The sequence below is a fragment of the Sparus aurata genome, chromosome 1 (assembly GCF_900880675.1).
Source record: "Sparus aurata chromosome 1, fSpaAur1.1, whole genome shotgun sequence".
Taxonomy (NCBI): Eukaryota; Metazoa; Chordata; class Actinopteri; order Spariformes; family Sparidae; genus Sparus; species Sparus aurata.
In genome coordinates this window covers 3,158,271-3,173,379 of record NC_044187.1, presented here as the reverse complement: position 1 = coordinate 3,173,379, position 15,109 = coordinate 3,158,271, and the positions used below count along the sequence as shown (strand labels likewise).

Sequence of the window (15,109 nt, the reverse complement as noted above, 5' to 3'; positions counted from 1 at the left end):
AACATATACAAGTTAGCAACCAGCAGTTTCATAATACTGGGGACCCACACTGTACATTTCTATTATAAAACTTTGGTGTACTCAACATTTCCGGGTTCACAATGGGGCTCTATGGGCTGGCAAGACTGCTCACCTCTTTGCAAATGCACCTATAACGACTCATAATTATCAATTACAGGGCCAATAAAGATTATACTTTTTCAATTCTTGTCATGTATTGAAGCTTTAGTCATGTAAAAGTTTATACACATAAATAAAACTATAAAATGTTAACTTTGGGATTCATTTGAACACTTAATCTTGTGCAGGAACTTGAAAATCACTGTGTTTTAAGCATATTTCATTGATAATGATATACTACTAATATGAAGTTTTTTTTCTCAGGGCTCCTAGGCCAAAATTACACTATAGACCCTAAGGAAACACCATGCAAAATTTGGTGCTTTTATCACCTCCGTAACGGTAATTTCACTATGCCACCGGACTAATACCAATCCCCCTTTCAGTCTTCTGTTCTCACCCAAAAGTCCTAAATAACAAATAAACTACATCTCAATTTCTTAAATTTAACGGATCCCGAAATAGAGTAAGTCATTCAACCGATCTTTCTTATGTTATTGTGAAGCCCAAATGAAGTTTATTACTCAATAAGTTTGAGGTCAACAGAAACCCCCTCCCCTTTGTCGATGGAGGAGAGATTTGAAGATCATCATTCCTTGTGTAATATTTGTATTAGTTACCAGTTACATGTCTGATATGTTTTGTTAAAGATAGAACTACAAGGAATATGTATAAGTCCTTGGTTCTACTGTGTATTGTATACTTTATTGTCATATGTTGTATACTTAAGTGCTTCATGTCTTAATCAGGTTATAATTCTTTTGAATGACAAATGATCATTATCATGTTGCATCTTTTCACGAAGACAAAAATTTGACTTTTAAGATGGTTAAGTTTTGGGAAGGTTAAGTTTTGGGAAGGTTAAAACACGATTTCAAAATGTTAAATACAATAGTATAGTTAGATTAACTTTTTGGGAGCCTCAACTCAGATCACAGGAGGTGTGACACTGTCAGCCGGCCCCTGCTGCAGGTCATTAAAAACAGATACTCTCCCCTTCTCATGTTCTTCTTCTCTTCCGGGCTCTCTTCTTCTCAGGACACGCTTCTCTCCCTGTCCTCTTCTCCCCCTGCTTCTTCTCCTTCTTCTTCTCTCTTCTCTTCTTTGTTTTTCATTTTTATTTTATTTTTATTTTTAAAGTAATCTTTACTTTTATTTTTGCAACAAGCTAAGACAAGCGAATTGAATCCCTACTTTAAGTATTCACTTTTATTCAAGTATCACCGCCTGATTCAGAAGAAGTTGAATTAGTTTCAGAATCAGAACTTGAGTACCACTATTTGAAACCACCAAGAAAAGTCTTTTTCAAGACTGTGATCATCTGATGAAGAATGTTGCAAGCCTTGCAAAGAGTCCAACGAAAGAGACTTTGTGTGCTCCCAGCCGAGACCGACTCTGCCCCAGCGCTCCCAAGGCGGGAAACCCCCGCTGGGCCTTCGGACCAAGAGTTCCTCAACAGAGCACCGGCCTTCCCTCTGGCTACTGGACCGACGCGCTGTGCAGTAGTCCAACCCAGAACTCTCAAGAACACCAAACTTCAGTGCCTCCTGACTCCCAGACAAAACCGGCTGAACGTCTTCATGCAGCTGGATCCACACACGTGAGAATGAGTGGTGTCTAAAGTTCTGACTTCTGTCAAAGTTCTGACTTCTGTCTAAGTTCTAACTTCTACCTTATGAACTTAAGAGAATTAAGATTAGGGTCTCATAGTATTAAGAATTACTCCCGTAATATTTAATATATATAACCCGACCCTTTAACTTTACCATCTACCGACTGTCACACGACTTTATTACTTTCCTAATTACAGTCTTTACATTTTCTGTTATCTGTTGTTCATCTAAAATTGTCATGTATTTTATTTTACCCAAATTATTTAGTCAATAAACATATAATCGTTTGTCTTTGTCTGGAACTTAATTTTAATGTGGAGAACCGATGGATACGTGCAAAGAATTCACTACTTCAGAATATTGAGACTGATTATTGATTGATATTGAATAAATTGATTTTGAATGGACTCTAACTGTCCAAGCCAACTTGTACAGTTAGGTGTTTGGAATAATGTCCTCCGGATTATTCCAATAACTAAACACGGAGGTGGTGCCCCTTTAACGAGTGTAATATTAATTGCTAGTGATTAATAATCATATATATATCAAAGTAGTGTGTGAGCAGTGTCTCCTACATCATATATTTATGGTGCTGCCCATGTCAGGACCGCATACCATAGTATCCTACAGTCCTGAAGGCCAGAAAGAGAAACTTTTACCAAAGTTAAAGGATTTTAAACCATCACAATCTGTAAAAAATCTGGGTGTGATTTTTGACTCTGAGCTCAGTTTTATTCCCCACATCAAAAATATAACAAAGAAGATCTTAAGAATATAGCCAGAGTCCGCCCGTTTCTCTCTCAGGCCAGCACGGAGGTGCTGATCCACGCTTTTATCTCTTGTCGCTTAGGCTACTGTAATGCTCTGCTCTCTGGCCTTGCCAAAAATAGCATTTCGAATCTACAATTATTACAAAACTCAGCTGCATGAGTGCTGACGAGGACCAGAGGGCGGGAGCACATTAAACCGGTTTTAAAGTCGCTGCATTGGTTCCCCGTTTCAGGATTGATTTTAAGATTCTTTTACTAGTTTTTAATTGTCCTAATGGTCTTGGGCCTTCTTATTTATCTGACCTGCTTTTACTCTATCAACCCCCGAGGACCCTGAGGTCCTCCGGCACCGGCCTGTTAACCATACCACAGTTCAGTTGTTATGGGCTCTGACTGTGGAACAGCCTGCCGGAGAACCTCAGGGTCACGGAGACTGTTGAGGTTTAAAAAGAGGCTCAAGACCCACCTTTTTAACCAGGCTTTTATTTGATTTTTAAATTCTTTTTAATCCCTTTTATGCTGTGCTAATCAGAGCACTTGTATTTATTTATTTATTTATTTTTCATTTTATTTTTTATCCTTTCTTACTGTTTTAATCTCTCACGTTTTAGCCTTTATGCTTTTATGTTTTAGTTTCTTGTGTTTTTAGCCTTTATGCTTTTATGTTTTAGTCCCTCATGTTTTTAGCTTCTACGCTTTTTGCCTTATTTTACTGTTTTAGTCTATCAGTTTTTAATCTCCAGTTTTTCCTCATGGGGGTCTTCCAGACTGGGAGTGGTCTCTGGTCTGGCCGCGGGGGGTGCTGTCCTGTGGACTGTTCCGGCCCGGGTGACTAGAGGGCTCTGCACCTTGATGTGGGGCCTCCTGTCTGCCCGGGTTGGGGTGGTCTCTGTGGCGGCGCTCCCTGCGGCCTTGGACCGGGATCTCTCCTAGTGTGGTTGGCCCCCCCCCAAAGGTAGCTTCCTCCACGCAACAGGTCTCGCTGCCCAGCCATGTCTCTCTTGTGACGGCTACTGTATGTGTGGATTTGAGTGTGTGTGTCTGTGTGTCTGCGTGCATATGTTTGAGTGTGTGTATGAGTGTGTATGTCTCTGTGCATGTCTGTGGGGGTGGGTGGGTTGGGTTCTTTTAATTTTCTTCTCTTGATTTTATTTTGCTGTTTCACTTTTTCTGCTGTTGTTTGTATTTCTGTAAGGCACTTTGAGATACTTTTTTGTATGAAAAGCGCCATATAAATAAAGATTGATTTGATTTAAAGATTGAATGGCGTTTGAAGCAAGTTTAATTTGAATAATATTACGATGGAGCTTGGCTGTCACAGTAAAAATTCTGGAAACATGTGCAGGCGGAGACAGAGACGATGTGAACAATGTCCAAGATTTTGGAGACTGTGTTGGAGCCAAATACAGTTTTCAATAGCTGTTAGCCATTAGCTAGATGGTAGTAACTGTAGCAACACATACGAACAAACAAACTAACATTATTCAGAAACACTTACCATTCTGAAACATCCTGTTGCAGCTGCAGAGTCAGTACTACTTCAGAAGCCTCTCCTTCTGGGTCCGATTCTGGGTCAATCTTGTTCTTGTCATTGTTACTTAATACAAGATGAATCAAACTAAATTCACTTACACTGAATAAGGCTGTGATACTTAACGATATATTAAAAACAAAATTAAGAAAACAGAACTTCGTTCTGTAAGATCTTTAACAAAAGCGAAGCACTTGAAGCAGTGATTCAATACTGCAAATTATAACATTTTAAAAAATCTCCACATAGATTGCTCATCTTTGAGCATGTCACAAAAGTAAAAATAAAGTAAAGCATTATACTTTAAAAAGAAGAGAGTGAAAAATTTAAAGGAGAGAGTGATTTAAAAATAAGATGAGAGGAGAGTTAAAGATGAGTGCGAGAAAGAGCCTGTCTGTTTTATTATCCGTCTTGTCCTGTGTTTGCCTTCAGGGTGAGAACAAACTGTTACTAAGGGCTGCACACTTCATCACAATACTATTAAAGTCACAATGTGACCAAGTATCCAAATCACAGAGGCTGCAGTGTTTCCATAAAGGTCAAATGTGTGACAGACATCATTCTAATGAAGTGCTGTAGTGCTGCAGAGACGTCCTGACCTACACATCTTGTTCTCTACATCAATTTTCCAAAGGTTCTGATTGGATGACGTCACAGCCCTAATATTACTGTACTGCTGTCACAAATGAAGAACAACACAAGGTGGACAAAATGCTGCTCAGCTGCTGTCAGGAACAAATCAGGAGCCGAGCGATAATTAAAGAAAGGTGACACGTCCTGCTCTGCTTTCTGAAATGAAGTCTTATTGTTATCCTGTGTAGAAATATGTGGATGTGTATTAGTTGTTATTGTGCCTCTCCATTTAAAGAGGCAGCTGTTAGACACATGAGTCACCTCTCATCTTATTGTATGAACACAAGAGGGCGCTGTTGCCTCATCTAACCTGCTGATTTCCCTCCTTCCTGAAACCTCAATCAGCTGCTTTTAACACCTCACACTTTCTCTCATTAAATCGGATTTATACCAATGAAATATTGAACCAGCACCTTCTGATTGTGCCTGTAATGAGATCATTTGAACATGGTCACTGTCCAGTGAACACCACTTATTTCTGACTTGGAGGATTTTTATGTTTCTGTGTGATTTGACTGATTATTGGCTTCTAAAAATGTAGAATTATTTCTTCTATTTCTTCAGATCAGAAACTCCTTTAAAAGAATGTAGTAGTCTCCAGCCTGACAACACACGTGTTCTTCTTTCATCACGTGAAATGATGTGTTTGGGAGCACAGCGGTGCCGTTGACCCGTTCTGTCTGAAAGACCCGTTACACGTGAATATCTGATCCAGCACATTTATGTCAGTGAGACTCAGTGTCACAGTTTGAGAAAAGATGAGGACCCAAACACAGAAACACAAGCGAGGCCGGGAGGATAAGGAACAAAAGCAAGCGTCATTAAACCAAAGCTGAACAATCCAAAAACCACAGAAACACAAAAAACCAACAAGAGGAAATTCCAAAAATACAAAGTAGAAACTGAGAAAAAGCAAAAGTACAACTCAGGAAAAACACGAGGAATAAAGCAGAAAAATAAGAGCGGGAACAAAAAGCAGAAAACACCACGGGGAGAAACGTGGAGACACTGGAGGAAACAGGCTCAGGTGAAACACGGGAGGAACCAGAACCATCTGACAAAGACAAGAGCAGCACAAAGACTATATACACACACACTAACGAGGGGAGGAGCTGCAGCTGGAGGGAGGCGGGGAAAGGACAGGTGAGGGAAAGGAACGGAAACACACCCGAAGGAGGGAAACCAGACTTCTGGTGCTGAAGAGTGAAGATGGCCACATAAAACTTCAGCTCCCGACAGAACGAGCAGAAACCCGCTTTCAACCAAGGAGATTTACTTTGAAAGTGTTTGTTAACACATGATGATGCCAGCGGGAGAAGAAAAGGGCCTTGGTTTGGCATTAAGAAGCAAAAAGAAGGACACAGATATGGAAGCTGCTGCGACGAACCTATGCTAGGAGAAACGGTGGAAAGACGGAGGAGACGGAGAGTAAAACAGAAGCTACGTCGTGGAGACCGGAAGAAACCCAGTGGCGCGTTGGAGACGTGGAAATATTTGGCAGGGAGGTGGATGCGGTTCTGGCCCGGGTGCAGGAAATCCAGCTCCAACTAAAATCAAAGCTCACCGAACTTGAAGCACAATAGTATTGCAAAAACATCCGGATCTGTGGTATCAAGGAAGAGACGGAAGGGATTTGATGATTCGCTTTGTGGTGAATCTTATACAAACTGAACTGGGAGAGAGTACTGGTCTGACCCAACTGGGCATTGAACGCGCACATAGAGCACTCGGACCAGAACCCGCTGAGACTGCCACCCTGAGATCAACGGTTGTGAGGTTCCTGAAATACACAACCAAAGAGAAGATTATCCGAGCAGCGTGGAACAGAAACATCACTGTGGACGGGAAAAGGCTGTTTTTGGACCTCGACTACGCAACAGGTGTGATGGATAAAAGGAGAGAATATCTGCCAGGTAAGAGGAGCTGATAGAGAATCCGATTCCACACAGGTGACAAACGTGTGTTCTCCTGGACTCGGGGACGGTCACATATGAGAGCGCAGACCGAGCTGCCGAGGATCTACGAGCAAAGGGCTTCCCGATACTGCCGGGACCCGAAGGCCGAGCGAGAGAAACACCGCGGCTGAGCTCCCGCTGGGAAAAGGCCAAAAACACACCGAGACAGAAAGCAAAACCAGCAAAGGATCCGCGACGAGCTCCGTGGATTCCAACCAGCGCCTGAAACGGACACGAGAACTGTTAATTCATCCACCTTCAGCATCACATCAAAATTCCCCGACCACTGACTTTGTCTCCATCTTTATTATTGAGAACAGGACAGTGACGGCAGGCTGCACCTCTCTGAGGGCTGAAGGTTATTTGATGCTATTTTCTGTTCTTCCCCGACCCAAACCGTAAATTAAGACTGAGCTCTCCGCTGTCCTTTAGAGGACGTTGTCTGACTTTCTCTGGCCGAGGACATTACTTTTAATTTGAGATGAAGGCCGTCAGTGTTTTGAGTTTGAATGACAGCCACCCACACAACTATCCCGATGGGCCGCGCCACCTTGTGGTCGGGACGTCCCCCTACACAAGAGGTCAAGGGGTGACCTCTTTGATGGAAGCCCAGTTTTTACTGACTGGTAGTTCTTGTTCTGGCTGTTCAATGCTGACTGTTCATAGTTCTTGTTCATTGCTGTTGGGGATCACGAGTGAGTGTCTAAGAGAACTCTGGTTTACCAACGCAGAACAAAGAATTCAAGGTTATCACCCTTAATGTGAACAAAACGTTTGCGTCACTCTGCATAACAAAGACACTAATTTGCAGTCAGACGAGGATCATGTGACACGCTGGTCTTTGCGTCAGGTGAACTATAACTCTCATGTTGCTGCTCTGGAAAGTTTTGTGTCATAACTGTTTGCAAAAAAAATCTTTGAGCAGAATGAACGAATCTGGATACTGAAAAACGTTTTGTTCATTTGACGTTAAAATGACAAAGTGATGATACATCATTATGATTGGGTTTAATGTAAAAATACAGACATTTTAATGTCATTACAACATTTACTCTATTATGATACAGAATTAATACGATGTAATACTGTTTGTCTGTACAGTACAACAACACTATTTAAAGGAGCACTGAGTAGTTTTATAGAAGAATTTTTATATTCACAATATAAACGAGGTCATAATACAAACTTTTGGTCCTCAGAGGAAAATAAGGTCCCAGAGAAAACAGAGACGAGCACAGACTTTACACTAGTTCAGACTAGTTTAACCTGTGGACACTTTAAATGACTGTAGATTTACACAACGGATGAACAATATTGAATTTTTGCTTTTTAGGCGACGCTGATATCTGCACATATTTTTCCCAGCTAACTGCAGAGAACATCAAGTCTTTGTTAACGAGTAATGAAGTCATTATTTTGTCTGCTCCTAATGTGACGGCTCCTTGGCAGATGCAGCAGAGCAGTCCAGATACACTCTGTCACATCCAGAGGAACACAGGGATGATGCTGGACTGGACAGTGGAGCTGATCTCAGAGCAGTTCACACTGCAGCACTGACAGTCATCTCCACGTGTTGTGATTGGTCTGTCAGTCACTGCTGGATGAAGCTCTCCTCTCCGCCCAGTCAGAGCCTCTCCACCCACCAGCTGATGGTGCTGCTTCAACCTCTCTGGAATCATCAGGACCCAGCTGATCCTCTCAACACCTCCACCTTTCATCACTCAGTACTAGATCAGTCAGACCTACCAGCCTGATAAGAGAATAACAGAGAGCAGAAGTGATACATGAGTGTTTCCAGAGACTCCCTCCATCAGCTGTCAGTCAGTGATATAAAGACCAGCAGGACTTCAGTCCTGTTCAGACCACAAGTGGAGCGGCTGTGTAGCGTAGCCAGCTTCCTTTCAGCTTCATGTTAACGTGTTGGAGTGAAGCTCACAGACCTGCAGACACATTAAGTGTGTTTACTCTGCAGGTTTCACTCAAGTACACAGTGAAATAAACTGCTCAGAGTCCCTGAACGCATCATGACTGCAGAAACACTTTAATGATGATTCACTGCTGTTAAAAACCAGAGTCTCAGTCACACCTGAATATTTCATCTACTTTGAAATATTACTAATATGTAAATATGGAGTCTGTTCTAAAAATATCTGTATAAAACAAAAGACAGATGGACGGATAAATATTTGATGTTAAAGCTCCTACATGTTCATACAAAGACTGAACAGTCAACATCAGCTGTGGTTACTGGACTTCAGCAGAGGTTCTGGTCTGTGAGAAGACCACATGGTTACTAAATGTAACCATGGTTCTCTGAAATAAGAGTCAGTGATTTGCAGGCTTCGGTCAGACTGATCTGTACGGTGGCCCTGAAGGTCCAAACACAACCACACTTCAGATTATGGAAAAGGTGGGACGGCGTTCTTGTTTGTTATTGGACAGAACCCAAGTCTCTGGTGACAGTTTGATGTTTGGTGGAATGTTGTTGTGTTTTGACCTTCAGGGCCACCGTAGACCTGAGAGCTGTGACACAGATGGACTGATCAGTTGTTTAGTGTTGAAATGAGAGAACAAAGATTTGGTGCTACAACAGTTTGATGGATGAGGACCGCTGTCTCTACACATCCTGTGATGCTGTCAGCTGTGATCCAGCTTTACTTCCTGTAGACATGAACACAACAACGACAGTCGTCTTCACATCAACTCAAACACACCATCACAACAAGCTTCTGGCTCGTCTGATTGGCTGACTGTTCCCCCTCTATCTCTTTCTGTCCAATCCTGAAGCCTGTCACTGTTCTCCTCTCACAGCTTCACTGAGGAAAGCAGGAAATGCTGGATCTTTACTTTGATACTGACTGTGTTTATTACAATACTGCTGAAACCAGCACGGACTGACTCCAACTCTCTACTGACCTCAGAGTCTCCAGTCGACAGTTTGGACTCTCCACAAGTTCAGACAGCAGCTTCACGTCTGAAGCCTGCAGCTCGTTTCCTCTCAGGTCCAGCTCTCTCAGATGGGAGGGGTTGGACTTCAGAGCTGAGGCCAGAGAAGCACAGCTGATCTCTGACAAACTGCAGCTCATCAATCTGAATAAAGAATAAATTATGTAACTTTAAATGATGTAAGTTTAAATATTCAGACAGTATAAACGTCACAAAGATTCATTAAAATGTTTTAAAAAGACAATTCTGAATATGTTTGTTATTGTCTGATAGTTAAAATAGAGATTATTTAACTTTTCATTATAGAATGTATTTTTATCATCACTTTAAAAAATAATTTAGTAAACTTGATTTTGAATCTAAGATGAAAATCAATAGTTGAGGATGTTCAGAGTGAATTATTCATATTGTCAGATGAAAGTTTTAAATGTGCAGCTCAACATTGCTCTGCCACAGTCAGTGGACTAAACCACAGAAGAAAAAAACAGACTTTAGCATGAAGATACTCAGTGTGGATCAGTATTATATCAGCCTGATGTCTGCAGTTTAGTGTTAACACAACTTTCACATCATATTAATCTGAGCATAGAAGGAAAAAATGGTGTCTGACCTCAGAGTCTCCAGTTGACAGTTTGGACTCTCCAGTTCAGCACACAGCAGCTTCACTCCTGAATCCTGCAGTTCGTTCTGACTCAGCTCCAGCTCTCTCAGATGGGAGGGGTTGGACTTCAGAGCTGAGGCCAGAGAAGCACAGCTGATCTCTGACAAACTGCAGTTCACCAATCTGAATAAAGAATAAATAAATGAGGGGAGGGGAGGGAGAGACGCTGAATGAGGCCGTTTACAGATACACTGCAGACAAAGTCCAGACTACTGTTGTTATTTCACACATGTAGAACACTGCAGGAGACACTCTGTGTCGGACGAGTTCTCACATGTTGACTAAATTAAAAAACTAATTGGTAACGTAACAGCGGGACGAGTCCTTGCTAGCTAAGCAGCTAAACTTTAGCGCTGCTCCGTGTTTCTTACATTTGATTTATACCAAATTCGAGTCCTCTTTAGGTCTTTGCATGTATACCGCCTTAAACTATATAACGTTATAAAAGGGGAGGCAAAAATGAAGGACAGTTCGGTCAAACATCATGCATAACATTATTCCATCTGATATGTCCATCTCTAGTTAACAGCTAATGTTACCATAAATAATACTACATCTTGATCTTTACTGAGAGAACAGAATTGTGTGTTTTAGAGCCACTCATTTATGATAAAACGCTCATCTCATCGCTCATCTCATCTCGACTCGCCGCATTATTTTGAATTTGAGTGTAGTAACCGTTTTTGGCCACATTCTTACATATGGCGCCGTTAAATTACTTAGCATAAATATATTAATACTAAATAATTGCAGTTTTCGATATCTTCCATGTCAAGTGGCCCAGTGACTCCAAACCAGCTGCAGATTGTATTAGTAAACTGGAGAAATGAGAAACAGCTCTTTATATTGTATTTTAGTGCTTCCTCTATTTTATATGAATATTAATATGTAGAAATTAGTATTTTTTTTGTCAATAGCTTCCATGTCATGTGGCCCACTTACTTCTGAATCAGATTCTGTTTCCATAAAAAATCTATAATAATAAAGAAAATAAGGGTAAAAAAGATCTCTAATGCTCAAGAGGTTGGACGTGTGATGTGTCTTAAAGTTAATTAAATCTTTATAGATACATAGAAACACATGAACTGACCTCAGAGTCTCCAGTCGACAGTTTGGACTCTCAAGTTCAGCACAGAGAAGCTTCACTCCTGAATCCTGCAGCTTGTTCCGACTCAGCTCCAGCTCTCTCAGATGGGATGGGTTGGACTTCAGAGCTGAGGCCAGAGAAGCACAGCTGATCTCTGACAAACTGCAGCTCAACAACCTGAATAAAGAATAAATGATGTGACTTCACAGTTTAAATATTCAGTCATTATAAACATCACAAAGCTTCATTAAAATGTTGTAAAAAGACAAATCTGAATGTTTTTTATTGTCTGATAGTTAAAATAGAGATTATTTAACTTTTCATTGTAGAATGTATTTTTATCATCACTTTTCATTTAAAAAAAAAAGCATGATTTGTAATCTAAGATGAGGATGTTCAGAATGAATTATTCATATTGTTAGATGAAGGTTTTAACACAGTGGCAGTACTTCCTACAGGCGACATAGGCGCTTGCCTCGGGCGCCACCTAGTGAGGGCACCAAAGGTGCGGTGAGAAAAAATTATAATTAAAATTAAATCTTTTTAATCCTTCCTAATAATAATACTAATAATGTGTTCAAAGCTGAAGAAGGTTTAGAATGTAGACGTTTAGAGAATGAAACTCCAAACACCTGAACCCAACAGGATGCAGGTTCAACACTGTCAAATACAAAGTGAAACAGAGCTCTCATTAATATTAATGACAACGTGCTGCTGATTCAATAAAGACGTAGTGATGTCACCTCTTAAACTCTGCAGCTCCACCAGAGGCTCCATCTATACAAACTCATGTTGTGCAGCCAAATAAAAACCCACAGAAACTGATTGAACATTTGATTCTACTTTTTAAAGCTCCTGTTATTAACACAGTTGAAGTTTGAGTCTCGTTCCAGACGATTTCTTCTCTTCCGCAATTCTCTGCAGTCGGCCATTAACCCACCCGCTGCCCCTTCAGCTCTGAGGAGTGAAACTGAGACTGCTGTTTGGACTCGGTGACTGATTGTGAGAGTGAGAGCAGCAGCTAGCTGAGCTCTGAGACCACCGAGTGAGAAACAAGATGTCCACTGCCAAGGGTCCTCCACAGTCAGCCTGCCATCAGCCCACCGCGTATCCCCTTCAGCTTGGAGGTGACCTACTGGGACTCTTGTGACTTGAGCTCTACTACGGTGGGTACTGACCTGTTGTTTCTACACGGTCAAAGTGAACCCGCTTCAACTGTATTCGGCCGCCACGCTCCCCAGCTTCCACCAGGACTGCAGCGTGACGTTTGTCTTATTTCTCTTTGTTGTGTTCCCTGGTTGCCAGCTTGTTTGGGTGTGTGTGTAAGTAATTAAGTATCACTTAAAGCTTCTATAAGAGTTCTTTTACTGTGTTTAATATTAATGAAGGTCTTTCGCGGTGAACTTCATTAGCAGTGATCAATAGCAGAGCAAGGTTAAAACAACATGTTTGTGTTTGAACAAAAGTAAATTAACAGTGAATAATAACAAACAAGGTTAAAGGAACATTGCACTGAATTCATTGGTTTGACTTGTTCAAGTTTCATTTAGAACAAGGTCAGTAGAAAACCACATTTTGGGTTTACTATGATTTACTGTGGATGATTACATCTATTTTTTTTGGCTATAACAATTTGAAGTTAATTTATTGGGACATAGTTGTCATGTGACTCATTTTCAGTGCACTTAACAACAGTAAGAACACATTAACATGGTAAGTAATAATCCTTTAATATTGAAATAAAAGAGGCTGTTATCCAATGAAGAGCACATAAAAACATGAAAGGAGGTGTGTCTTTTGTCCAACATGACTTAAACATCATCCAAACTCCTTTTTTAAAGATTCAACACTTTCTGTTCAGAGATTTAAATCTCTGTATCTGTGTGTGTTGTACATCAGGCAGTAATATACAATAATGTAGTGTCACCTGTGTGTGTCTCAGACTGTCAAACTTTAAATTGAGTTGTTGTGATTTGAGCTCAGACAAACCCAGAAAACAAGTGAACTGAAGGAAATTTGAAACTTCTGTTATGGATTTAAATTTTACAGATCGACACAGAAACACATGAACTGACCTCAGAGTCTCCAGTCGACAGGTTGGACTCTCCAGTTCAGCACACAGCAGCTTCACTCCTGAATCCTGCAGCTTGTTGTTACTCAGCTCCAGCTCTGTCAGATGGGAGGAACTGGACTTCAGAGCTGAGGCCAGAGAAGCACAGCTGATCTCTGACAAACTGCAGTTCTTCAATCTGAATAAAGAATAAATGATGTAAGTTGAAGGGCCAATGTTCCTGCTTGAAATCATTGAGTGTTTAATAATGTGTTCAGAGCTGAAGAAGGCTTAGAATGTAGACGTTTAGAGAATGAAACTCCAAACACCTGAACCCAACAGGATGCAGGTTCAACACTGTCAAATACACAAAGTGAAACAGAGCTCTCATTAATATTAATGACAACGTGCTGCTGCTTCAATAAAGACGTAGTAATGTCACCTCTTAAACTCTGCAGCTCCACCAGAGGCTCCATCTATACAAACTCATGTTGTGCAGCCAAATAAAAACCCACATAAACTGATTGAACATTTGATTCTACTATTTAAAGCTCCTGTTATTAACACAGTTGAATTTTGAGTCTCGTTTCCGACTCGTCACATTTTGATGCTTTGGGATTGTAGGTCGGGTCGGCCGCCGTCCCAAAGCGCCAGAATTTGATGGCTTGGGAACAAGACTGAAAAATCAACTCTCACCAACAGGAGCTTTCAGATAAAAGTCATCCTGAGTAGAAGTCAGTACAGATTTCAGATATCATCACAAAGGTTTGGAACAAACACGTTTGTTGTTGTCTGACAGAGAAGAAAACACAACCTTTATGTTTTTATTTTCAGAAGCAAGAAGGAAAAGTGCAAATCGATGATGAAGAGGTTGATAGAGAATAAAACAGTGTTGAAGTTTTGATGTTATATTAGATATGTTTTAAATATGAAGCAGAACAAGATGCTCAGTGTGAGTCAGGACAGAATTTATGAGGTCAAATCCCCTTCAGAACTGATGACATCAACACTAAGATTTAAACAGTTTGAATCATGTTTTCAAAGTATTAACCACGGTTTAAAATAAATATTCAAATGGATTTAAACATGTGAGAACAAGTATGTGTGAAATAATTGTGTCACACTTATAATTCATCAGCAGTGTAATATTTTCATTGTTATTAAAGTTTGTCTTCAGAGTTTCACACATACAACACGTGCAGTGTGTTGAATCAGAGATTACATTACACTCATGTGTCTTTTGTCCAACGTGACTTAAACATCATCCAACTTCCTTTTTTCAAAGATTCAACACTTTCTTCTCAGAGATTTAAATCTCTGCAGGGGGCCACACCTTTCTGATGTCACATTAGGGAGTCTGTGTCCAACAATTTGTGTCACGTAACAAACCTGACACACAAACATTAACACCTTCCTCACTCTGTGATTGGTGAGCTGAGTGGAAGTGAGATAGAGCCCAGGTTTCAACTTCTCTCTCAGCTCTTTTGTCATTTGTTACACAACTATTTCTGTCACTCTGAAATATGAACTGAGTGAAACACTATTAATGTCTTCCAGGAGAGAACATGTGAGAAGTTGTGGTCAAGCAAAAGAGAGAGAGCAAAAACCATAAATCAATTAAATCTTTATAGATACACAGAAACACATGAACTGACCTTAGAGTCTCCAGTCGACAGTTTGGACTCTCCAGTTCAGCACAGAGAAGCTTCACTGCTGAATCCTGCAGCTTATTGACACTCAGGT

At 40.7% G+C, this 15,109-nt stretch overlaps 1 long non-coding RNA gene across 3 annotated transcripts; it reads right to left on the bottom strand.

Moving 5' to 3' along the window:
• Positions 1-8,761: 8,761 nt before the first annotated feature.
• On the bottom strand, positions 8,762-11,347 carry LOC115593140 (uncharacterized). Of its 3 annotated transcripts, none has more exons than XR_003986260.1 (3): positions 11,320-11,347; positions 9,539-9,712; positions 8,762-9,457 (listed from the first exon to the last, which is right to left on the bottom strand). It is a non-coding gene; the product is annotated as an uncharacterized LOC115593140 (long non-coding RNA). The 3 variants fall into 3 exon arrangements; XR_003986259.1 differs by lacking the exon at positions 11,320-11,347 and adding an exon at positions 10,179-10,218; XR_003986261.1 differs by lacking the exon at positions 11,320-11,347 and adding an exon at positions 10,179-10,218 and having other exon boundaries at positions 8,762-9,438.
• Between the last annotated feature and the right edge of the window lie 3,762 nt (positions 11,348-15,109).